Below are 25,873 nucleotides of genomic sequence, written 5' to 3'. Positions count from 1 at the left end.
CATGGAAAGATTAGTGCACACGTCCACCACGTGTGCACAGGACAATAAGCGTCCCCTCCTGCTCACTCCAGCTGTTCCCGATTCTTAAAACTTAACAGTGTTGCCCATCACTCGGTACCACTTCAGGTAGAACGAAGTACACAACCATAGTGCCTTTTAACCCCCTTACCCACCGAGCTGGCCTTCCCCGCACTAACCCCTCTACCAACTGACAGAGGCCTATGCAACACAACATATCCCCACACAGTCAGCCCCCATACATATATCGTGCCCCCTGCTGCCATCGATTTTATCTCAGGGCTGGCACACGTCATGTACAATCACGTATCTACCCAGGCTGTCCTCCTCTGCATGTGCAACACCGCAGAGTCTTCAGCAACCCTTGGGGCAGGCCTCCCACAGTTATTAATGAGGTGAACATACATGTCTTAGTTATCACAAGCCGTCGTGTGCCTTGCTGCATTCCTGTGTGGGTATCAATCTTGCACGGCGTACTACAGCTTCACATGCACAGTGACTCCACATGACCTGCCTGTGCTGTGGTGCACTTATGAATGTTGCACGGCAGGCAGCCGTCGTAGGATATGGTGCTGCTCCATCCCTGTGCTCATTCATACTAAACCACAGATTGCCCTCCCCCTATAGCAAAGAGTGCCCTGTTCAGAACATTATAGGAGGAGCACACTTGTTGACCTGTGCCATGTCAGTGTTGGTCATTAAACGCACCCCACAGCAGGGCATGCACGCGCCCAGGTCTCGGTGAGGTCAATTCTCTCACTACATCATTAAGTCTCGCCAACTCGACTGCGCATGTGCGCAGTCTTTCGCAGGCTGAGACCTCAAAAAACTACGTCATAGAAGGTCAGTCCGCAGCTCTGCAGGAGTAAAGAACAAGGAAGGGTGCTCACGCTCTGTTAATGGTTTAAACCATAATGTAACGGATAAAACGACCTCAGTACATACAAGTTGTTGTGGTTGATAATATTAACAAAATATTTAGATAAACACACCACAAAAACCATTAGTAACAGAACAGATAGCTTCCTCAGTGTGCCATCATCACTGTTCAGCAGTGTCCCAAAAGTGAAATGCAGACGTTACGTAGACGGCACCAGAAAGCATGCCAACGTGACTCTGCAAACCCATACCAAACGTAGTCAGCGCCTGGACCCCCATCAGCACTGAAGACACCACCCACGTCATGAACACCATCCACTCCGGCTCTCCCTCCGACCCATGCCCTCACCACATCTTCAACAAAGCCAACACCATCATCGCACCCCACCTCCGGAACATCATGAACAACTCCTTCACGTCCGCCACCTTCCCAGAGAGCTGGAAGCACGCAGAGATCAACGCCCTTCTGAAGAAACCCACAGTGGACCCTGAAGACCTCAAGAACTTCCGCCCCATCTCTCTTCTTCCCTCCCCTGCAAAAGTCATTGAGAAGACCGTCAATAAACAGCTGACTGCTTTCCTCGAGGCAAACGACTCCCTCGAACCATCCCAGTCCGGATTTCGAGTCAACCACAGCACCGAGACCGCCCTCATTGCAGCCACCGATGACATCAGGACCCTGTTTGACAACGGGGAAACAACCGCCCTTATCCTCCTAGACCTCTCAGCCGTCTTTGATACCGTCTGCCATCGCACCCTAATAACCCGCCTCCACAACACTGGGATTCAAGGAAAAGCCCTGGACTGGATCACCTGGTTAGTCTCCGACAGAACCCAGAGAGTCCCCCTCCCTCCCTTCCGCTCCGCGGCCACCAATATCATCTGCGGTGTACCCCAAGGCTCTTCGCTCAGCTAAATCCTCTTCAATATCTACATGAGCCCCCTCGCCGCCATCGAACGCAAACACAACCTCAACATCATCTCCTACGCCGACGACACCCAGCTGATAATCTCCCTCACCAAAGACCCAGCCACCACCAAAACCAACCTCCAGGAAGGAATGAATATAAGCGGTGGCGGAATGGATGAAGCTCAGTCGTCTGAAACTGAACTCAGACAAGACGGAGGTCCTCATCCTCGGACCATCCCTATCCGCCTGGGACGACTCCTGGTGGCCCACAGCGCTGAGCACCGCACCGACACCCGCAAACCACGCACGCAACCTGGGATTCATCCTGGACTCCTCTCTCACGATGACAAAGCAAGTCAACGCCATCTCATCCTCATGCTTCAACACCCTGGGCATGCTCCAGAAGATCTTCCGGTGGATCCCTACCATAACCAGAAAGACGGTCACCCAGGCCCTCGTCACCAGCCGATTGGACTACTGGAACGCCCTATACGTACGAACAGCAGCCAAGCTTCAGAAAAGACTCCAGCGCATACAGAACGCTTCTGCACGACTCATCCTCAACATCCCTCGCCACAGCCACATATCCGCCCACATGAGAGACCTGCACTGACTCCCCGTCAGCAAAAGGATCACGTTCAGGCTCCTCACCCACGCACACAAAGTGCTCCACAACATGGGCCCCGAATACCTCAACAATCGCCTCACGTTCTACACTCCGACCCGCCAGCTCCGCTCCGCCAGCCTCGCCGCTGTCCCACGGATTCGCAGAACCGCCACCGGAGGAAGATCGTTCTCCTACCTGGCCGCCAAGACATTGAACTCCCTCCCAGCCCACCTACGACTGACCCAGAACCATCTAACCTTCAGGAAACACCTCAAGACCTGGCTATTTGAGCAGTAGAGGAACTCCCCCTCCCTTCAGCGCCTTGGGACCCTCACGGGTGAGTAGCGCGCTCTATAAATACACTGATTGATAGTCAAACGTGCTGGCACAGTGTGCTTGAAAACAACTGATGGTAATTGTTTCCTTGGCAGCATATGCAGGCACAGCATAAATAGACAACGTACTTTGTCACAGACAAAAGATTTGAACTTGTTACTGGACACAATAGCATGAACATGATGTAAGCAGACACATGCCCTGGCTGGGGCTGACCAATGTAGAGATCACTGGTGGGGCTGAAAGACTGTTGGACATTGTGTCACTTCTAATTCTCGGTTCCTTAATTTTCTTTAAAAGTTCTTCCTTTGTAATTTCCTTGGAAGCACGCAGGGTATCTTCTTGATAAATGATCGCCAAAAATCTGTAGTAATTAACTCCAGGTAGCCGTGATGTATTTCAAGTAGATTTATTAGTTGTAGCTACAAGTTATTGATCTCATGTGATGCAGCCTCACCAGGAGCAGTCTGCCTGCTGCTCAGCCCATACTCCAACTGTCACACTCAAGTATCCAGGCACCCAAACATTTCATACATGTGCATCACACCAACATTCCATGCATCACATTCACACTGGCTGAGCAGCTAGGGAGTAAGCAACAACATAAATACAAAACAGGTTACTACAGATTTCCTACTAAGTCCTTTACTGCGAGTATAAAGACAGAGTCAGCTCCTACAGATTAATTGTAAGCTTTGTTACTGGAACTTATGGTGCAATCGTGGCATCGAACTTCGGCCTTTTGTGTGATCTTCGGCAAACAACTTTGTGTCCCCGGTAACTCGATGTCCTTAAATGCAAAAATGTAACCTCTTGGGAGTGAATCAGTCCATTTAGTTATGCACAAAAAAGAGCTTGTTTATAATTGTAAGCGGATTCATCATATTTGTAAATGTCATTTAACATGAGGTATACCTGAAGGATCTTTCGATGACTCAGCTTGTGCTTTGGCTTTTCGGGTAAAACCAAGATGCACGGGTGCGGCTCGGTATGTGAACTTGGGGGCAGATTTATGAAGGGCTTGCGCCACGTTTACGCCGCCGTTGCATGACGCAACGGCACGGAAACGTGGCGCATCCCTGCGCCCTATTTACAACGTGACGCATCTAAGAGATGCGTCACGTTGTACAGCACTGCGCCATGAGGAGGCGTTCCTGCGCAGGGGGGGCGTTCCTGCGCAGGAACGCCTCCTGCAAGTGGCTGAGTGAAATCTATGAGATTTCACTCAGTCACTTTCAGGGCAATGCTGCGTTAAAACCCTGCGCCTGCTTGAAGCAGGCGTAAGGCTTGAGGCAGCATTGAAAGAATAGGCCCCCCCAGAGCATTGCTGGAGCTGCGTCGCGCTTGCGACGCAACTCTAGCAATGCGCCACATTTCCGGCACAGATGCGTCACGCATCTGTGCCGTTTTTGCCCCTTGGTGCTTATCTATCTCTAATGAAAGCTTCGTTAATTAACGTAAAGTAATATTGTCGAACGTTAATAAATGTTTTTCGTTACTCTGACAATTAGTCAAATAAATGGTGCCCGTTCCATTGACCCTGGCAGGATGAGAAGCTGAGCAAGCCCTTCTAGGAATTCCCACCCCAGACCTACAATTCAAATACAGCTCTCCGCGCGCCGTCTCGATTTACTGATTATTACCTCCTGCATTTTCTATGTAAACCTGGACACATTGGGTGGGGCAGCAGGACGTGCAGTTCGTTCAGTGAATAGCTCTGCAAAGCCCTCTCCTTAATCCTTCCCCTGTGCGTGAGACAGGCGCTCCGTCCTTTCTTGCTGGAAAGGCTGGTGGTGGTTTCGCCTCGCCCTCCCCCGAGAATGTCAGGTTTCCAGGTATGACGCAGCGGGCCCTCCCACCTGGGACCTCATTACAGGTGAATACATATCCAGGTAACAGAGCATCTCAGTCGTCAGCTGCAGGCTCCTGTACGCGTGCCAGCACTCATCCTCAGAACCAGGTAAGACGTGACTCCCCGGAAGCCAGGGACCCCCGTCCGCCCGAGCACAGTCAGGGCCAGGACCTCTCTTTATACCCAGGCCCAGTGTACTCTGCCCACCCAGGTTTATTTAGACCCGGGTAATATCACAGGAGGAGACATTGTCTACACCTTAGAACCCGCCCAATGGAAAATCGCGCGCCCCAGGGAAGCTCCCTCGGCAACGAGGGCACCCGGTCCTCATTGCACTCGTGCCCAGTGCCCTGCGGCCACTGACAGGGAAACAGACTAGGGGAAGCCATCTCAGCATTTATTACCTCATCCACTCGTGGGTTGGTTATTATGAGATACCATGGAAAGTCTCGGACCGAGGCATGATGGGCAAGGAACTGGAAGTCCTTGCAGTCTGCTCCACCCACATCCAAACGTCTGAAGGGCTACCAGTTCAAAGGAAGCCCTTAAATGAACACCAAACATCCACTTCAACCCATCAGTCCCCAGAAACCCCTCTCTTCCCCTACCCTAACCCTCGCTACCCCCAATCTCTTATGCCCTCCTCTGAAACAGCCAATGACAGTCAGGCTTAGGGAAGACCCTCTCCCCCTGCCGCGACCCACTCAGGACCATTAGGCCCAAGCTTGTCCCTCTTTACTCTCCCAACTCCTCACCCAACCACGCAGGTCCTCCTTACAGACAGCCAGGTCCAGACGCCTTCCTTCATCTGCCTTCCCAGCACCCATGGACCTTCATCCTGCCGAGGTGGATTCACACTTTTTTCAAGTGCGTTGAATCTGTTTAAAATGGGGACGTGTCCGGCATTTGAGCAGCTTGTGAGATAGACGGGTGCTCGCAGTGCCGCCAATATATCGCCTGAGTAATTTGTGGATGTCAGCAGCATGCACGTGTGAGAAGTGCATTCTTTTATGTCTTAATTCTCATTTCCTCGGCAATGTCTGTTCATTCCTCGGGGGCAGTAAATGAGGCCTAGTGATTAGGTGTGCAGTTAAAGAGATGGATTTGTGCAGATGGCAAAGCGAATGGGTGGCGCTGAGATGGGACCGCGGGCACGGGAGTAAATGGGCACCCAAGTTGAGGGCTTTCGGATGGCGTCAATACGGATATGCAGTAATGCTTAGAAGAACATATCCTCGTAAAAAATCTGGAATTGCCTTTTTATTCTGTATGTGACCTTTACATGTCGATGTTACTGTGATACAGGAGGATGCATGTGTACAGACTTTACGATGTGCTGCTCTGTCTTTTTCTCAGAGGTTAATGTGTCAGACCAGCGAGAGGCTTCAAAATGCACAGGGCAGAACGAATCGCCATTCGTCTCTGGTGGTTTGGTTAAATGCAGGGCGTGGCCACATTGCTCCCAATTAATATAGTAACCAGAAAACCAGATACTATCGTGCGCGCTTTATTCTCTCTCGCACAACGAATCTGCGTTAGTTCAGAAAAGCATGGGCATCGAAAGAGAATCACGGAGGAGGCGGGGTTCGGGGGCGGTGGCTAGAAGTGGTTGAAGATTATATCCCCTCAGATTTTGGAGTGGAAGCAGGCCTGGCTCCAGGAATTTTTATTTGGGTGGGCCAACAGTGCATTTTGGTGGCCCACTGCAGGCTTGATTTGTCGCTTATATTAGTGCCAATATCGGCCCAGACCCGCTTACATACAACCCCCCATCCCACAATAACCGACACCACACAAGTTGATGGAGAAAGTTGTTGCAGTTTTATTAGCATATACATTATGCCAACATGTTGGGTTAACTTACGGGCGATCCAGAGCAGGCCGCCTCTCGCGACCCGCCCACCTGACCGAGCTATAACCCCCCCACGGTGTTAAACCGTAGGGGCGTTATCAGTTTGGGGGGGAAGGTCTAACCCCTACCCCCGGCGAACCTCTCGTTCGCCCATTTACTCAAACCCCCCCCCTCGGGGGGCAGAGCGTTGGCAACCCCCGGTTGCTCAGGTCCACAACCGCCCGAAGGACTAACGGGGCACCGTCAGTCCCCCAGGATCCTTTTACCGTGGATCTCCCTGGGGGATATATCGCTCACGCACCCTTCCGGTGCTCCTGTAGAGGGTACCCTTCTGTACCTTCCTGTATTGGATCGCCCTGTAACTCCGCCTGCAACACAAAAACAATTCATTAGTAGTAGCCCTCCCCCACCCCGATCTGCCCAAGAGCAGGGTAAGCGGATGGGAGGGAAAAAGAACGCCGGGCAGTCCTGATCCGCGCTGCGGGATTCTCCAGAGGTGGGGGGCGAGGGTCTACACGCCGCTGTACAGGAACAAAAGAGGACGCATGACCCTCGCCCCCCGGGCTATATAGCCCTCCCCCCCTTCTCCCCCAGGACAGGAAATGACCTCACGTGTGGGGAATCCTAGGTTATCCACTGGCTGACCACCGCGTCAGCCAACCACTAGACCGCTCAGGGTCCGTGCCATCCTATGGCACTAAGGATGGCCGCCCTCGCAGGTAGCCACCTTTGGTGTCCCGGGGCAGCCTGTCAGTCTAGCCAGGCATGCTTCTGGGCCGTCCTTTATCTCTTCATAGTCTTACAAAGCCCAGTAAAACGCTCCCTTTTGTCCAAATCTCTTTCTAAATGTTATCACTCTTAAAGTGTTTTTTTCCATGTAATGTCCCATCAAGGGAAAAGGAGGTTTCAGAGGAGGGAGTATCAGGCTAATGACACTACTCAGGCTTCCTCTGTGCGAGCCTTCACGGAGAATCTCTCTTCATTACTGCCAGTGGCGGCTGGTGACATTTGAAATCGGTGAGGCAAAAAAGTATTGGCGTACTGCACTGCGGCGAGCGAGCGTAAACAACCTACATTTTGAAAAAGAGTGGAAAAATGGTGCATTTTCAAGCAAATTTGAGGAAGCATTAAGGTTAACAAAGCAATATGATTTAGTATTAATCATTTAAGAAATTGCCAATTTTTATAAGCTATAGAGGACAACCTTCGCGTATGCTGATATCATTTACCCATATTAATTTTTGAACACACTGATACACTTGTAATGGTTTTAACTATACAATAAATACATTCATTGACTGTGCAGTGCTGTACATCGATATGATGACACTATTTCCTTAAATTAATTATCTATTTTCATGCAAGAAACACCATTTAAAAAAATAAAGTACAGAAAATATGAATGCATTTCAAATAGTACTCTGTGTAGAAAATGCCTGCATATAACAGCAAAGGCTTCCCAATTGTTTCCCACAATTCTCAGTAGAAAAGTCATCCCACGTCGTCAACAGAGGCTCCCACGTTATCAGGTATGTGCAGATTAACAAACCCTGATAAACGGAAGTGGTCAGGGTGTTCATGCAATGGATTTGCCTGCACTAATGGACTATGTGGATCTGTGCAATCAAATAAACTGAGATGCTACTTTGACTTTTTATCAATTTCTTTGAGGTCTGACCTGATAACTTTAGCTGCCTGCCTGGTTCTTGCAAACAATAGTACATACATACAGGGAGGAGCTTTTAATACTGGTCAGTTCAAACAAGGCTTGCGACTCCACATAAGTTTTATCGAAACACAGAACTTATGTTTAAAGAGAAAAATGACTTACTGCAAAAAATGCACGGAAAAGTGAATAATGTAAAGCCACATAGCGTATTTTAAAAGGAAATACCTCCGGTCTAACGCCACACTCATAGACCCCTCGAATACTGAACTCCTCCAGCAACACCAGCAACACCAGCACCAGTGGTCTTCTTTCTGAAAAGACTCCGATGGAGGTCACACCCTCTCCATCAGGCAGTGTAAGGTGCACGCTGCACCTTCACAGGACAAGCGGCTCCACAAAATAAACGGATGCAGCTGCGAGGTAAACATGCACCGAGGCGAGCCTGCAAACCAGGGGTGGCTGCACACATAGATCAGTGAAGAGCTGCTGTTGTGAGACACAATAGCCTTTTAACTATCTCCGGGTTCCTTTGAGCACTAATCTCGGACCACCTGCATGAGCTGCCCGGTTGCTAACAATTTGCATCACTGACCAGCACCCTTCCCCTCCCACAATCAAGGCGCAGCACATGATTACGTCATTTCTTATAACCTTGATCACTGCCCCCGCACAGCACCGCACCCAGTACCTAAATTCACGGGAGCAATATCACACCGAGCAGTTGTTTTCTATAATTCACAATAAATAAATAAATTCAGCGACTTGCATATTTTAAAAAATGTGACCCGTAAGATGTTACATTCAGCATGAAATGAAATACACAAGGCCAGGCGAGCGAATCTTTTGTTCCCTAAAAATACCCCGAGGTGAGGTTCTAGGGAAATGTACCGACGTGGGCCAGCTGTCTGCTACTTTGTGGTTTAAACTGGGCTCCTGGGAGGTATAGAAGGGTCAAAATACAGGGTATACGTTAATATTCGTATACACAAAAGAAATGGATGGGTGAATGAATGTATGTTTGGCTGGATGAACTGATGGTATGAATGGATGGGTATGTAGGTTGGTGACTGATTGGATGCGTGCATGTATGATTAGAGGTATTGAACGGTAAAAGCCTGAACCCGGTGATCGACAGAAAGAACACAAACTGAAAACAATTAGCACTGCCCTGTTCTGATAGACAATGCGATAAGAGTGAAGTGCTTCGGGGGGGGGGGGGGCAAGAGAGCGAGATCTTGCCTGCTGCACACGCAGTTACATCTCGTAATTCTCACGGGGGTGGCGGCACAGTAATGAAATTAAAATAATTCAAACTAAACTGACCTAATACTACCTTCCTCCCACTTCCTCCGGATCACGCGCCACCTCTTCTGCTGCTCCCGGCCGGGCCTGGTTAACCTAGGCAGACTCCCTCCCACTCCCCTAAGCCAATCACAACACTGCCTACATAGAGAAATAGAGAGAGTGCCCAATTGCGCATGGCTAGTTTGGATGGCCCTGGGGGCCGAACAAACAGCCAGCACCAAAGACAGTGGGCTAGCCACGCCTCCCCTGCACTCAAGGAGGAACGCCCACCCGCCCATCCCCAAATCGCCACTCGAAGCACATCTGCTTTCTCGCCCTGCGAGAAGCAGAAATATGAAATGGTAGTTTTACCATTTCATGTTTCTGCTTCTCGCACTACGAGAAAGCAGTGTGGCGACACCCCCACGCCCCAACGGAGGAGCCGCCACTGATTACTACCTCCACCTGACCCCTGACTCTGCAGCACACTTCCTTACATGCTTAATTATCCACTTTTCTACCACCCCTTTCCAGTGCATCTTATCTCACAGCTGGCCCTGGTCCACAGCCCCACACCAGCCACCATCTGGTTCCACTTTCATTATTCCCTGTAAAAAACAATTATCCACATCACTTTCAAACTTGAAACATTGAATATAGCAGTAAATATAATTAGCACGCAATTTAAAGTAAGTTCCAGAGTAGCCCCAATGACCCGACTGTTAATTAAATAAACATGCATGTGCAATGCAATAGGTCTTGCATTTGCAAGAGTTTAAGCTATTGGCATTGTAAATGACAATGCCTTTTAATTAGGTTTTAAAAATCAACACATAAATAAAAGGCATTGTTATTTACAATGCCAAAAGCTCGAACTCTAGCAAATGCAAGACCTATTTCATTGCAAATGCTTCTTTTAAATTTCGCACCTCTTCTGGCCATGACACTCCCTCGTTCTGCGGGTCTTCAAATTCTTCACTCACGACCTTCGTTCATTGAGAGAGCACTTCTGTAATAAGGACACGTGTGAATGGCAATTTATTTATATTGCACTTACTACTTCTGATGAGGCATTGTGGTTTAGCTGTTTCGGCTCTGAATGTACATAACGTACTGTTTCTCATGTGCCTTTTATTTAAGGGCTCTCACGTCAACTCGGACTACATGTGCACCTTTTAAAGGAAAATAAGCATCTCTCCAGTGTGAACCTTCTGGCTGTCCTTCAGACAGACCCTGCCTCCACCCGTTCATAGCAAGCACTTAAAAAAACACGTCCACGGTGCAGGCTTCCAGCACACAGGCCATGCAATGAATGAATATGACTGCCCCTAACGTATGTCTTCCCCGCATGCCACATCAGTGTTCTGACCTGCCATTGGTTGTGAAGGGATTGTTGGGTGTAAAGTGATAGGTGCAGCATGCCAATGAAAAGCACTGAGTAGACAGACTTCTGGACGGAAAGTGCTTGTGTAAAAAACACAAATCAATGTTTTTAATATGTGTTTTCAATTGCATGACTTTGTAAAAAGTCAAAAGTCATTGGTTTTTATGTATATTTTTGTATGTACCTGTAGGGGACAGTGGCGCAGTAAATCTTGTGTTTATCTTAAATTTAAATGCCCCTTTTGAAGGCTGTTGATTTGAATGGGATTGCTGTTTAGAAATATTTAGGCGAGCTCCACAGTATTGGTTCACATTGTAACTCATTCTCAGGGGACGACCATACAGGACTAGGTTATCTGTGGGTACATATCATCCCAAATTCACAGTGTCTATTTCAAACTCAGAGGAATGAAAGGCAAAGCTGGTCCAATAAGAATGTCCATCTAAGCTGAATGTTGCACTCAGGAGTAGCAGGTACATTGACACAATGGGATATACTGCCTCGCTTTGTATCTTATCAAGTTCACTGCGTTGTATGGTTTCACACAAGTCTCGACTTTTGATATGCAAATTTACCCACTTTGAACCCCATTTACGACATAAACGGCCTCTTAGTGTTGATTGTTCCGGAGGTAGGAAGAAGGGAGAACATGCAGAGTCTCTGTGACAAAGGCAGTAACCCGTTGAGCTATCCACATACAATTCAGTTTATCTGCATTGGAAAACTACCAACAGACAAAATGATTGCTCTCTAGCAGGATCATAAATCACCAGAGTTATCGGTGCATTTTTAATTATTGTTGGGCATCGTTGGCAGATTCACTGTGGGCCAAGGCTCATGTTTGGGTGGGCCTGGCCCACTCGTACCACCCTCTAGAACCGGGCCTGAGTGGAAGAAGGGCCCGGTGACACCTCTCTAAAACCACCGCACCCCCACTCCCCTTCCGCTCCCATTCCCCCAGAACTTAGCATATAATGGTGGCAGACAGAGCATAATAATCAGTCGCCCCACTGCTGTACAGCAGCGAAATAAAGGGAATAAAATAATAATAACTCGAGGTGATTATCATATTATTTTGTCCTACTGCTGCAGTTTTGCAGGGCAGGGCGGGCCTGCTCTGACCCCGGAGCAGGGGGAGTGGTGAGCACACTTTGCAAGTGCGCATGATTGTTTGGCCGGCTGTCTGGGGCCTGCCAAACATTCATGCGCACTTAGCATGTCCTGAGTGAAGAACATGCCCAGGCTTCTTCCTATTCCCTGGCTGAGCGCTGAATCACGGCGTCAGACTAATCACAGCACTGTATTGCAGCATTGTGATTGGATTAGGGGAGCCTGGGTGCTTATCAATCACAACCCTGCATTGCAGCACTGTGATGGGCTTTGGAAGCCTGGGTGTGCTTCCAAGGCCGGGCTGGGAATCAAAATTGGCCCTGGCAAACTGCTCAGCTGGCCCCTCTGGAGGGAGGGGAGGTGCGGCGGAGCTGTTTGTTAGGGCTGGTTTCGGACGATTTTGTTACAGGGGGCCGATGTTGCTGGCCCCCGGTAACAAAATCACACCCAGGGGCCAAATCTGCCACCCACCCTGGCCGCCCACTGGGGAAACGCCTGGTGCCCGTTACGGCCAGTCCGGCCCTGTGTGCTTCATTTTCTGTTCCGGTGGTGCTGAGGGACAAGGAGAAGAGACGGAGGAGAGACACAGTGGTATGGTAAGGTTTTTAGAAAAAATATATTTTTTATTATTTTCATTCTCCTTAGCCCTTTCCCACGGACGACGTCTGCTCACAAGGTAGTTCCCTTCAGTGTCAGTTTTTTTTTTTTTACTTTCAAATTATTTTAGAGTTGCCCTTGTTTGTAGCGCTGCCAGATGAGAGCACAGGGCACATTCCAGCTTTATCACTTCCTGTCTCATGCCAATGCTGTTGTAAATTTCTTTTAAAGTGGCCTTTGCTCATTTATCTAACTGCTACTTTTTCTCACCATACCACCATCTCACATGTACTCTGAATATAAGCTCATGAGGGTGCTCTATCTTGGCACCCTAACAAACTATCATTCCGGCTTTCCGGCCTTCTTTTATTCTTTCTTCCTTTGCTTCTTTCTTTTCTCTTTTTTGCTTCTTTTTTTTCCTCTTTTCCTTTTACCTTCCTCTTTCTTTCCTTCTTTCCTTCCATATTTGCCTTTTCTTTCATTGTTTCCTTTTTTCTTTCTTTCCTTCCCTTTTCTTTCTTGCCTTCCTCTGCTCTTTCTTTCTTTCTTTCTTTCTTTCTTTCTTTCTTTCTTTCTTTCTTTCTTTCTTTCTTTCCTTCCCTTTTCTTTCTTGCCTTCCTCTGCTCTTTCTTTCTTTCTTTCTTTCTTTCTTTCTTTCTTTCTTTCTTTCTTTCTTTCTTTCTTTCTTTCTTTCTTTCTTTCTTTCTTTCTTTCCTCCTGCCTTTCTCCTTTTTATCTCACCTTCATACCCAAAGTCAAGAGACTGGCAGCCAATGCCAGGCCAGTTCGCTTTTTTAAGCCTGTGTTATTGAAGACCTTTTGATTTTACTAACATTATGCATATGACATAGTTACCTATAGGGGCTTTTAACCAGACTTCGTCCATTAGTCTGTGGTTCTGTCATTCACATTTCGATCCCATCCACTCCAGCATGCATCAAGGGGCAAAGTGCTGGCCGACTTCTGCCATTGGCTGACTTCACTGTAAGTTATGGCTTTCGGCCCTTTCACAAGAAGCATATGAACACACAAAGTAGTTCCCTTTAGTGCCACAGAGTACTATTGCAATGTGTGTGTTTTTGAGATCACAACAACATTTATGCCTTTAGCCAATGTTTTTGTTTAGACTGATAAGGACCCAGCAGCTTTAGAACAATACATTTTTTTAAAAACCATGATGAAACAAGATACGAATTGCCAAAAGGCTGGTAGCCAATGGCAGACCTACTGGCTTTGAACATTTTAATTACACTTGGTAACTTTGTCTTATCAAAGATTTAACCTCATAAGTACTAGTTTAATAAACAAATACAGTAATAATCGACTTAAAGATAACAAGTCAGTCTTTGCGAAATGCCCTCCACTGTGTGGGAAATCATGTTGCTACATTTTTAGAAGCCTTTGATCCATCTGAGCTAGTAAGAAATGTTTTTTCGTTTGTGCTAAAATCTAAAGGTTGTGCATCAGACAATGGACTATGTGGCAAATTGACAAATCCATAATTATTGCGGAAAAAGCAGTGGTGACAGAATCACATAATTCCAGTAGCCCATAATAATACCACTTGAATAACAATATTTAAATAACTAAACAAAACTTATCTATGGTGTTACAAGAATGACGGAAGAATATAAACCTACAGTCTTGGAAGTGCATATAAGCAATTCTGGACTCAAAACCCAGTTTTCCCACTTGACCATATTATGTGATCCATAGCTTGTAGATTTACTTGACTATGAATAATTCTCCTTAGTTCAATATATCTTATACACATAGAGAGACTAACTGACATTTTGTATAACTCGTGGCAAGATTGTCATGACATGGGGGTATTCCTGAGAGTTCCATTAACAACAAAACAAGACAACTTTCCATAAATGTCATTCAATGAAGTGACATAATTGTATGTATTTGAGATGCAGAAAAATATCTTATTAATTTTAAAGTCTTCATCATATTTTTTCATGTCATCTGTTGATGGCTTTGCTCATGCTTCGGTTGTTAGAGCCACTCCAGACCTCTATCTTGACTCTATCCAATGCTCTCCTTGTTCCCACTACGCCCTCGAAGAAAGGTGTTCAGTGCCGGTGTTCCATTTTAGGTCACTGTGCTGTGACTGCTGAACAGCGTGCAGGTTTGTGTTGGTGGGTTTATTACATTGAATTCCCAGGCCACGCCTGCTGGGAAAGATGCTCCAACTGATCCATACTAACAACACCACAGAGGAAGCAGTCAGCAAGTTTTTAATAGAAAGACTTAGAAATGCTGGTCTGGCACGAGTAGGCCACCAACCAATACTACATAAAGCCAAACTCTGCAATGAAATAATACTTTTTATGTATTTAAAAAGTTTTATATGGCGCAAACAAGATCCCGAAGGATATCAGAGCGCTTTACAGTAGGCAGAGACATAAATACTCAAACTGCACAAATTAATCAGAACAGTTATCACAAAACCTTCATTCTCTTGGGATCCACCTGGATGGTTCATTCTATTGAATGGCAGTGGTGGCAATCCACAGCTGGCAAATTTCAGTGAAGTTTAATTTGATTTTAGTTTATCCAGTAAGTGTCTAATGTATAAATTGGCAAAAAAGACTTCACGTTGATCTAAAACCAGGCAACCACACAAAAGCAGCAAAATGGACCACGTACATGACTCCGCCCACCAGGTCTATGTTTACAGCCAACTGGCCTTTTAATGCTAACACTTGACAGAATTTTTCTAAAGCTAAAATTCCAGGTTCCAAAATGCAAACTTCTGTTGGCTAGAAAGCAAGGAATACAACTCAAAAAGATGATAGACGGAATGCTGAACATTGTCAAACATACACCCCAGTCACAGATCTGGGTTTAATCCAGCTCCTGATCATCCTAGATGTCTCCAGGTCCTCACAGCTGGAGAGTCAAGATCACATCAACACACCTGAAGCACCCGACATCGGTAGGCATTCGTCTACCGAGTTTCTGGTCACTCCAAAGTGACCCAGACTCTGTCCCCTCTGCTTTCAGGTTCTTCTCATCTAGAATCCACATTTGGATTCCACCGGACACTTTTCATACTTCCAGCAGCAGCATTTCTTTGTTGACATCCATACAAAACGATTAGGGTTTCCGATGCCACTTCGCACCAATGCACCCGGCTCCTCTGGCATAGGTAACTATGGTACAAAGGTATCCACGGTGGGGGTGGCTCTCCCAACTCTTAAGTTCCAAGGGTTGTCTACAAAATGTGCTGGGAAGGGTCCTTAATCTCTGATTTTTCAACAGCGACTTTCCCATTGAATTGTACGGAGCACGCAGTCGTGTTCTCACTCTGCACCAGTCCTTCATGGGGTCCCTACTCACTCACAGTAGGTGGTTCCTTGGGGTCTCAGCAATTCTACACCTCCTTGACTATGTCTAGTCCCCAGTCGTAGTTCTTATACCACTCATTTAGTATATGGTTTTGTCTCCCCCTGGAGACCACTGTGTATTATGTTACTTACATCTGATTCTTTGCAACTGTATTATTTGATTTGTGTTCTATCCTCATGTAGAGGATACTAGAGAGTGTTATAGATAATAAATACAAATATTTATAACTACTGTGTGTTTTCCCCTTCATTTAACTAATATTGTATGGTTGCATTCTGGTAAAACAGGGGCTTAACATTCCTTCAAGACTTAGCCTGAAGGCTGCTCCCCATAGCTACCACTAGGATAGCTTTCTATAGGATTATCTTTGACCTAATCACCATATGGGTTGTTTGGACTGGTACAAGGTGCCCACTTTAATTAGTGGACAGCATATACTAGGCCAACTTGTCACACTAATCCATTTGGCTAGTTCTGCAAGTGCATCCACGTGGCCTCCTTGACATGGGTCAGACCATCAACCCGCTGAAAGCAGGCACAGGCAATCAAGTATATCTGATGCTCACTGAAGGTGTATGGAAGAATAACTATTTCATCTAAAAATAGACAGAATAAAATAACACAACTCACTAGTGATGAAGGAAAAGCTGTCCTCTATGCAATGTAGCCAGGAGGAATGCCTCACCCCAACCACACTAAGCAAATGAAAGTTCTCATCTGACTCACTTGCTCTTTACTGGATACAAAAACGCCATCAAATATGCTCCCTAGTTCATTTGAATCCTCAATTACAACTTTTCAATTTACATTTGGAATTGCTTCAAACATTCAAGCCAATAGACATATTTTCATTCTTATTTATCTACACATTCTTCTTTGCGTAATACTTTTTGTGCATTTAATATGAGTGGCGGTTTCACTGTGGGTTTCCATCTCCCACCCTAGAATCTTTGGGACGAGAAAAGATTCTACAATGAAAACATTGATTCTGATGCATATGGATGAGATTGTTGAGGTAATTGTGTAGTCAGGGGTGGGTAAAATCAGTTTAAGTAGCTGCATCCAGTATTTGCAAAAAGTCAGTGCCATTATCTGGCGGCTGTATCCTAGTTAGTTTCAATGTGAAGATGATCCACTTTGCTCATGGAGTGAATCATTTCCAACCACTGACCTGGGTTGGAGAGCCGCTTTGATGGAACAAAATGTTTTCCACTGTGAGGAGAGTATTGCTGTGCAGCACCGCTTCTGTTTGACATTCTTGTTAAGCCTGCAGCTTTCTACCTGAGCAGGATGGAGATTTGCTATTTGGTTACCCATACCCATGGGAACACCTCTACCTCTGCAGTGGAGCATATGAATTCCTCCTTGGGTTCCTGAAAACCCAGCTGGTGGCACAACAACTCCCTGCATTGTTCACTGTTTTCCTGTAAAAGACAGGTTCTGAAAACCTTTCTGTACTAAGCCAGAATGAATTTCTCTTCTATTTTCCTCTGCTTCATGTCCAATTCATCACTACAGTATTTTTCATTATGCAGGATTTCGGCCAAAGGCTTATTCTGCCTACAGATCACACTTTGTGTGATGTGGGCAATGATTTCAGGATTCAATTCTAATACAAACTGGGGCACAAACATTCCCATATCCTTTTCCGCAGGATACTCACACCCACTGTGCTGTAAAAACACCTGCAATAACCTTTCATAGTATACACGATCTGTCTCCCTCAGCTTGTATGTGGTTCTTTTAATATTTAAAAAATCTGTATCCTTTGGAGGCATTTTCCCTTTCAAAAAGGTAATAACCGCCTCATATTTCTCCATTACTACTGGTGACAGTTCATTTTTCCCTTTCTCTCTTGTCCCTTCTCCCTTCTGTCATTATACCACAGTCTTACATTCTGCCCATAATCCAGCTGGCACCACAATGTCAAAGAACGCATTCAAGTCACTCCACAACACTTTCAAAATCCTTGTGAACCTTTCTAGGTGAGCATACCACTGCACTGGCTTGCCTCTCAACTTAAAAAAATTGTTCGTAAAAACTGCTGTCAGGTCACCTACATTCCAGGGCACATGTACATAAGGTCCTCCAGCTATTTCTCTCAGTGGAGATGCTGCTACCTCATCATCACAAGGCTCATATTGTTGCCCTCCAATTGCTGCTTCTCACTTACTTCATGTTTATTTGCCCACATGAGTTCAAATTTCTCCACATCTTTCCATCTCTGAATGTACTTTTTCAATTCTATAAGTGCACGCGCATTCCTTTAATCCTCATATTTTCTATAACCTGAGCATCCAGTTCAACTCTATATCCCAGATGCATGTTAACATTTCTGGAAAGATCCACGTCATACTTCTTTGCTATCCCTGTCAATTTGCATGCACCATAGCAGCCCTCTGAGGAATCTCCTTGCACAAATAGATTAACTCATTTCTCTGGTACTGATCTACATGATCAAACTCCGGGCATTCCTTGATTATTTCTACCTTCAATTTTGGATTGTCCAATGGCCTGTCTTTTCTAGTATTTAATTCTTTTGGGAGCTCTGTGATCTCTATCTTCTTTTCTCTTGCATATTCCCCAAGCCACCTTGTACTTTAGCTCTTTTCTCCACCCCAGTTCAGACCCAGCTATATGCAAATCAGTCTTGACCCCGTGCCTCTTGGGAACAGTCCAGCTGAAATTGCCACGCCCCAAGTTGGCAGGGTATACCCAGACATGGGTCCCTTGCTCACTTTGCCACTCTTTTTTCCAGTCTAGGGAAGACCTGGCTTGGCAGTTCAGGCTGGACTGTTTACATGAGGCACAGGGTCAAGACTGATTTGCATATAGCTGGGTCTGAACTGGGGTGGCGAAGTGAGCTAAAGAATGATGATGGATTCAACTCAGATCTGTGACTGGGGGTGAGTGTCTGAAAAGTTTCAGCACTCTGTCCATCATCTCCTTGTGGTTGCATAGTCCTTTTTTTACTGCTCCTGATGTAAGAACTGAATATTATCTGGCACTTTCAATAATGTCATTCCTCCATCTACGCTGTTCCTCATCCTATCAAGCACTTGCATAATTCTCCATTGCTCTTTCAGGCCGTCTCTGATATTTGTCCTTCTCTCTCGCAACTTAGTCCCAAGTATTAAAAGGCTCATTTTGCATGGGTCAAGGTAGTGGCTATTTTTCATACAACTTTCCCTTCAAATGATTTAGGATTCTGGTATTAAATGTTTCATACCTGGGAAAGCTCAAAGTACCCTCATTTTCCATAATCCTACTCCATCGCCAAAGCCAAAAACATAAACTTAAACCATGTTTGGTAGTCATAATGTATGCCAGAGTACCTCTGTATACAGGAATAGTGACATCCCCCTGACCAATTTCTTAAAATCCTTAAAACATTTCATGATGAAAACTTAATTTTCAAAAATTCACGTCAAGCCAAATGTTTTGATTCTGTCCTGCACATGTCAAATTTTAATTCCCCTATAAAATGTCAGCTATTAAATTCATGCAATTCCTTACCAAATCCAAAGACAGCACTAAAACTGATAATACCCAATCATAGCATGGCACTGAAAATTCACTGAAAATCCACTTATCCAATGGTAGTGCAAAAACACACCAACTGTCCAACTGTCCAATCCGAGTGTGAAATACAATGCATACACTCTCACTCCTCGCAGCAGTCTCTCTCCTTTATAATTTGCCTTTGTTGGAAAGTGGAGTATTGGTAGGGGCAAATGTAGGTCTGCCACTGGCAATAAGGCCACTAACACATGGTAGGACCCAGCATAGGTCTTAGAAAATTATTCCTATGCTCAACCCTTGGTAACGTGGCTGCGAGCAGACAGACTTAAATTCAAAGACAGGTATGTAAAGCATTTAAAAACACCATTTCAGTAAATAATTAAAACACAGCACAAAATAAAAATCCCACACCAATTTATACAAATATGTAATATTTGTATCTTTTAAATGACATCAACACGAAAAAAATCCACTGTAGGGAACCAGAGATATGATGTTTTAAAGATTAGTCACTTTCTAGTGCTTAGAAACCACCGGAAGACCCTTTTAGTCATTTTGTTTTCTCTGTCAGGGACACATCTTTATAAATTGTTCTGAAGAATTTTCTCACCACTGTGGTGGGCCGCCTTCTTCAGCAAGCGGGGTCCAGTTAAAACGCCTTCCTGGAGTTCTGCTTGCGTGTCCCAAAGTATCCAACATACAATTCAAGGTTCTTGAATCTCTAAGAGGGTCCTTGAAAGTGAGAAAGTTCAATTCCGCAATCCACTTGAACACAACCCTTACAAATCCACTGATGGGTCTCCACTGTGTAGATTTAGTTGTTGATGTTCCAGTTGAGCTTCTTTTAACCTGTAGCTTTCAGGGAGTCTACTCTTTAGTTCTTGTCCAGCATGATAATCCACAGGGCTGTAGTTTCAGATGGTGCAGTCTTCATAGGTCAGGCCTTAGAGTTCCTTGCACAGCAAAATCTTTTCAGCAGGGCACTTCTTGCTTCATTCAGTTTAAAGCAGCAGGTCTGGAGGGCTCTGTCCCTCTCAGATACTTATTCAAAATTCTCTGGGTCAAGCACCAGGTCACTTCTGACCAATGAGAGCAGGGCAAATTCTCATAATTATGACCACTTCCTGTAGAGTGTGGCATTATTTTGTCCCAGAGTGCATCATTCTTTCAAATCCATAATGGCTTTTTTCCAGCAAGGAGCTAAGAGCTGGCTAAACACACACCCTGAGATGGCTTATTTCCATCGACTCTCCCCCACCATCTGCACATACCTTCCTTAAGCCTAGCCCTGACTCTGGGTCAAGAGTGTCAGAGTGGAACTGAAACCCAGGCCTTCCCTCTGCCTTTGAAGAGCATAGTTTATGACTCCACCTCCTGGCCTGGCATTCCTATAGACCAGCTCACTGCCCTCCCAGCAGAGGGGTTCTTTATCACCTCTTTAAAGCTGCCTGGCTAACCCACTTAACTCTGACCAATCAGGACAGACCACTGAAAGACTGAATTTGGACTTACAAACAAGAAAGTCTTATAACTTCTTATATGTACATTTTAGGAGAAATTCAACACTATAATATTGTTGGATTTACTACTACCATTCTGGGAAGTCTTTGAATGATCCGGCTAGTCCTCTCCTATCAATATTTATTAATCAATAACTTCCTACTATGTTAACCTATGGGCCATGGGATTTGCAATGGGGAAAATGACTTGAGCTGGTCTTCTAGCACCAGGGCTTATAAAAACATATTTTATAATTTGAATTTGAATTTTGTTTATTGCACAGTTAATAAAAACTCACAATTTTACACAAAGATTAAAATAAATTTAAAAGTCTTTTGACTATGTAAAACTTTTCCTAGCGAAAAGGATGTTGCACATAAATAAAGTCTCGAAGAGTGTGATCGGTTAAGTGGATCGTCCTGTTGATCGCTGCTATTGTTAGTTGTAGTTCTTGTAGTTATTAAGTAATTGCAGGATCTATGTTCCCCTGATTTAATTAATTTTCGCTCAGCAGTCTTAATACTTTTATTAAGGGGTCGTATGAGAAGGTTACCTTTGTCCCAGTGCGGTTGGTTTTTCGCGTCCTTGTTCTGTTTCATTTAATTTTTTGGCCACTATTTCGAAATATTTAACTGTTCTACAGTTTAACTGGGTTTCGTTGGGGTCGAAGCAGAGCATTACTGCTTGCCTACATGATCTTACACCCTTCTGGTTCCATAGGGGCCGGAGCATTGACCGCCTTATATCCTCAAAAGCTTTACAGATGCATATAATATGTATAAGGTCCTCCGTTGCAGATTGGCAAAGGCGACATGTGTTGGACGGATCGGGCCTTTTCCAAGGTTCCAGGTGATGTGCTATGGGTATGTTGCCTAGGCGCATGTTTAAGAACTTGCTTTTTATTTTTTGTGTAAGGCCCCTTAATAGATATTCTTGTGGCTTGATGGCTCCATAGCCTTCGAGCACTACCCATCCGTGAGCTCTCCTGGTCAGGGTGGCTCTATCCTCGAGTGAGGAGACCAGTTTTGTGACCTTTGTCACCGTTTTCTTAAAGGTCCCGAAGTCCGTACTTGTTTCCCAGAGCTTATTTAATCCTAGGCTCTCCAATGAGTTTATTAAGTAGGCCCTTGCTGGGGAGATTTCTTTGGCGTGAAGCTCGGTCCATAGGTTCGCATTTAGCGATCCCTGCTCCGATTCTTTGATTTTGCGCCAACTTTTTACATATTGTCCTTTCCTCTCCACCGATTGTTTCAATAATCCGAATTCAAGACGAATTTGGGCAGGCGAGGAGTTTTTTGGGAGATGGAAAATTGCCCTATATGCATGACTGATGGTTTTGTCCAGAGTGCTTGCATCATTACCCTGCATTGATTCGCTGCCGTAAGAGAGCATTGGCAGTAGGCGAGCTTTGATTACCTGAAGAAGTGGCGCTAGTGTCCTGTCGGGAAGGACTTTCTGCAAGGGTCTTATTGATATTTGAAAGGTCATGCCCTTCCTGCGAATGGCATCTAGTTGGTGCTTGGAGGAGCCATTGCCCTCTATTATGACTCCTAGATATTTGTAAGAGGCTACCAGTTCTAGTCTTTGTTTGTCCAGATACCATGCGGGCTTCTGTTTTTTGTTGTAGTTCATTGGCATGACCTTGGTTTTGTCCAGGTTAATTGTTAAGGAGTTTGCTTTGGAAAATGTATTTGTTTTATCTAGAAGGTTTTGAAGGCCGATGGGAGACCGGCTGATAAGGACCAGGTCGTCTGCGTAAAGCAGATTTGAGAGCGTGATATTTCCTAGCCGGGGTGCGTGTGATGTGACTGTTTCTAACTCTTCGGGAAGATCCGCAAGGAAGAGGTTGAACAGTGTTGGTGCTAGGACGCAGCCCTGCTTTAGGCCTTTGCTGGTCTTTATTTTCCTCGATAGATGTGTGCCGGATCCCAGTTTTATTTGGAGCCATGTATCGGTATGCAGCATTTCCAGCTGCTGTAGAAGGGGGCCAGGGATTCCCCATGCGCTCAGCTTCCGCCATAGTTTGTGTCGATCTACATGGTCGAATGCGGCACTGTAGTCAATGAAACATACAAACAGAGAGCTTTTTGCCGTTTTTGCTGCGTCGGACAGTAGGGTTAATGCCATGATGTTGGTTAGGGTTCCCTGACCCGTCCGAAAGCCCGTCTGAGTAGCTGGAATGATGTTCTCTTTTGTTGCCCATGTTATTAGATCCTTCAAAATGAGGCTTGCGTAGTACTTCGCTTCTACATCTAACAGGGCAATCAACCGGTAGCTGCTTGGGTCGATCCTTGCGCCTTTTTTTATAGATTGGGCTTATTATCGAGCCTCTCCAAGAAGCTGGTATTTTTCCTATTTCCCTTGCTTCGTGGAAGATTGGGGTCAATGTGGAGCACCAAAAGGCCGGATCCTGTTTATATAGTATAGGAGGGATCCCGTTTGGTCCTGGCGCCCCCTCAAGTTTTCCCTTTGAAATTTGTTTGAGGATCGTGTCTGTTGTTTCTTGGAGCGATAGTCCGGGTTCTGTTTTACTAGAATCGACTATCTTGCAGGTGGCATCATTCACTGCTGGAATGCGTGGCCCGGTTGTTTCCATGTTTGATGCTTGTTTTTCTTTTTTGGCTTGAATATCATTTTTTCCTAGTTGGAGGGAAGCTCCCTTTTCCGAGTTTGTCCCCTCGGCTTTCTTTTTTGCGGGATCAGTTGTGTTAAAGTGAGTTGTTAAGTAGTTGGCCCAGACCGATTCCGGTATTTCAGAAGTAATACCTCTGTGGTTTGGCTGTTGGAGCCTGTGAATCATCTTCCAAAAGCTAGAACTATTCTTCTGCTTTGAGTTGTGTAAAATCTTTGCCCATAGGTCTTCGTTCAGTTCCCGCTTCCTTTGCCAAGTTTTCTTTTGTAGCAGTGCCTTTGACCTACGTAACTGCAGTTGAATTTCCGGGTTATTTGGAGCTTGCCGGAGCTGTATGAGGATCCTCTTTATTTCGAGCTTAATATTTTTTATTTCTACTGTTGTTACTTTGCCAAACGTATACCTAGTAGTGTTCCCTTTTTGGTCTGTCTTCCTTATGGCATGTTTTTCTCCTAGTGCCGTTGTAAATTTTTCCCATAAGGTAATGGGGTTGTCTGGTGTATTATGTGTTTCCTGTATTATTGTTTTTGCACTGTTTGTAACAGTTTCTATGTCCGAGATCTTGCATCGTATTCGTTTATAGTCGGTAGTATGTTCTGTGCACATACTTCTGATTTCGATGGCTTCGTTCTTGCAGGTTAGTGCTAGGTTGGCTTCTAGCGGCAAGTGGTCGCTCTGGGCTCTGTCGCCTATCTTGAAATCTTGTACAGTATCATACAACCGGAGTGTAACTAGAATAAAGTCTAAATAGGATGATGCCAATGACGAATGAAATGTTGGTACTGGAGGAATGTCCTCTTTGAAACGGCCATTAAGGGCGCGCAGGTTCAGTTTCACTAAAGATTTTAATAGCCTGGATGCAGTGTTGCTCTGTTTGTAACTGTGGGGATTTTTTTGAGGAGGAATTTTCCAGACTGTGTCCATTTCTTGCGTCATCTCATCGGTTGTCGGTTCACCGAATAACTGGAGGTTGAAGTCGCCTCCCACTAGTATGTTTTCTGTTTCTTCGTCCTCCGTGAGTCTTGTTAGTTCTCGGACTAATTCGTTTGACCCAGACAGCTTTTTCTTGGGATGAATGTAGGTGTTGACTACAAGTAGCTGTTGACTTTCCTGAATTTTTCCTATTGTAATTGATATCGCCTGAATTGCATTCGGCGGAGTAAGGTTTGTAGTTAGTAATTTAATTTCTCCTATTACTGGTATTGAGGTGAAGATTGCCAGGCCGCCGGAGCAGCGGCCATAATGTGATTCCTTGCGGGCCGGGTGTATCCAAGCTGTGTATCCTTGCAGAGTTATTTGATTGGGCTCCCATGTTTCCTGGAGGAGAATCAGATCGAAAGATTGCAGGTAGTTCAGTGTTTCAGGATCCTCCAATTTGTCTCCTAAGCTGTTTATATTCCAACTACAAATTTTAAATTTGTCTTTTCTTTTGTTGGGACCTGCAATTTTGTCCACTGTAATTGGCTCGATTTGTCAGTTTGTGGCCCTTCCGATTATTGTCCGAGTAATTGTTTCTTTGAAGGAGTCTGTTCGTTGGAACGTTGGAGTTTGTGGTTTCCTATGATGTTTTTCCCATTCTGGGGAGTAGCTTAGTGCTCCTTTGAGTACTGATGTAGCTAATTGAGGTCGTTTTTCCTTCCGGTCTTCGAGTAGTGGAGTGGGGTAGGCTGGTTTTATTTCCGGTTCAAGCTGAATTCCCCACTGGGAGAAACTAGGTACGTGCTTCATAATCGATTTTGCTATCTCTTTGGTTTTCCACGTTGCCCTTGTTTTCTCGTTCCATTGTGAATTTGTTGCTGGATGGAATTCAATTGATAGTAAGTCAGAGGTGTTTATGGACTTTAGTTCTTCTATTGTATTAATTAATTTTAATATGTTGCCCCTATTTAAGATGTCAACTCTTCCCTTAGATTTATATTCGGGTATGAAAAAGATTGTTTCTGAGTCTGTTTCCCTTGTGGGTTGCGTTATCTCAAGAGACTGCTCCCGAGTTACGTTTATCCGCTCTGGGTGTTTGATGTTCTGTTCGTTTGATGTGGGCTGTGAGATGCCCTGATAGGATTGATCGCTGGGAGGCGTGTCGCCGATATTTGCGTTACGTGAGATTTGGAAGTTTGGTTTAGTTGGTGTGGTCTTTGCCTTATTACAGGAACACTGTGATATACAGTTATTCAGGATCGTTTCGTTTTTGGTGGAATTTTGACTTTCCTGGTCATCTCTTTTGTCCTCCGGATTTTTTTTTCTTTTCCTTTGAGTGGTCGTCCGGTGCCCCTAATCCCGACTCAGCTTGATTTTGGCCTGCAATTTCGGTTGTGCTCTCTACCAGTTTTCTCTTTGATTGGTCTGTTGGGCCCATACAGGTAG

The 25,873-nt window shown here is 45.3% G+C and overlaps 1 protein-coding gene across 1 annotated transcript in view; it reads left to right on the top strand.

Moving 5' to 3' along the window:
* Window positions 1-4,531: 4,531 nt before the first annotated feature.
* LOC147732395 (otoancorin-like) overlaps window positions 4,532-25,873 on the top strand; it is a 759,538-nt gene continuing 738,196 nt past the window's right edge. Inside the window, exon 1 of the mRNA XM_086956929.1 lies at window positions 4,532-4,710. The gene's annotated coding sequence lies outside the window, so the exon portion shown is untranslated. The remainder of the gene's footprint in view (window positions 4,711-25,873) is intronic.

The sequence above is a fragment of the Lissotriton vulgaris genome, chromosome 2_1 (genome assembly GCF_964263255.1).
Source record: "Lissotriton vulgaris chromosome 2_1, aLisVul1.2, whole genome shotgun sequence".
Lineage (NCBI taxonomy): Eukaryota > Metazoa > Chordata > Amphibia > Caudata > Salamandridae > Lissotriton > Lissotriton vulgaris.
The sequence above is the reverse complement of the archived record's forward strand: the minus strand, read 5'-3'. Positions and strand labels throughout refer to the sequence as shown.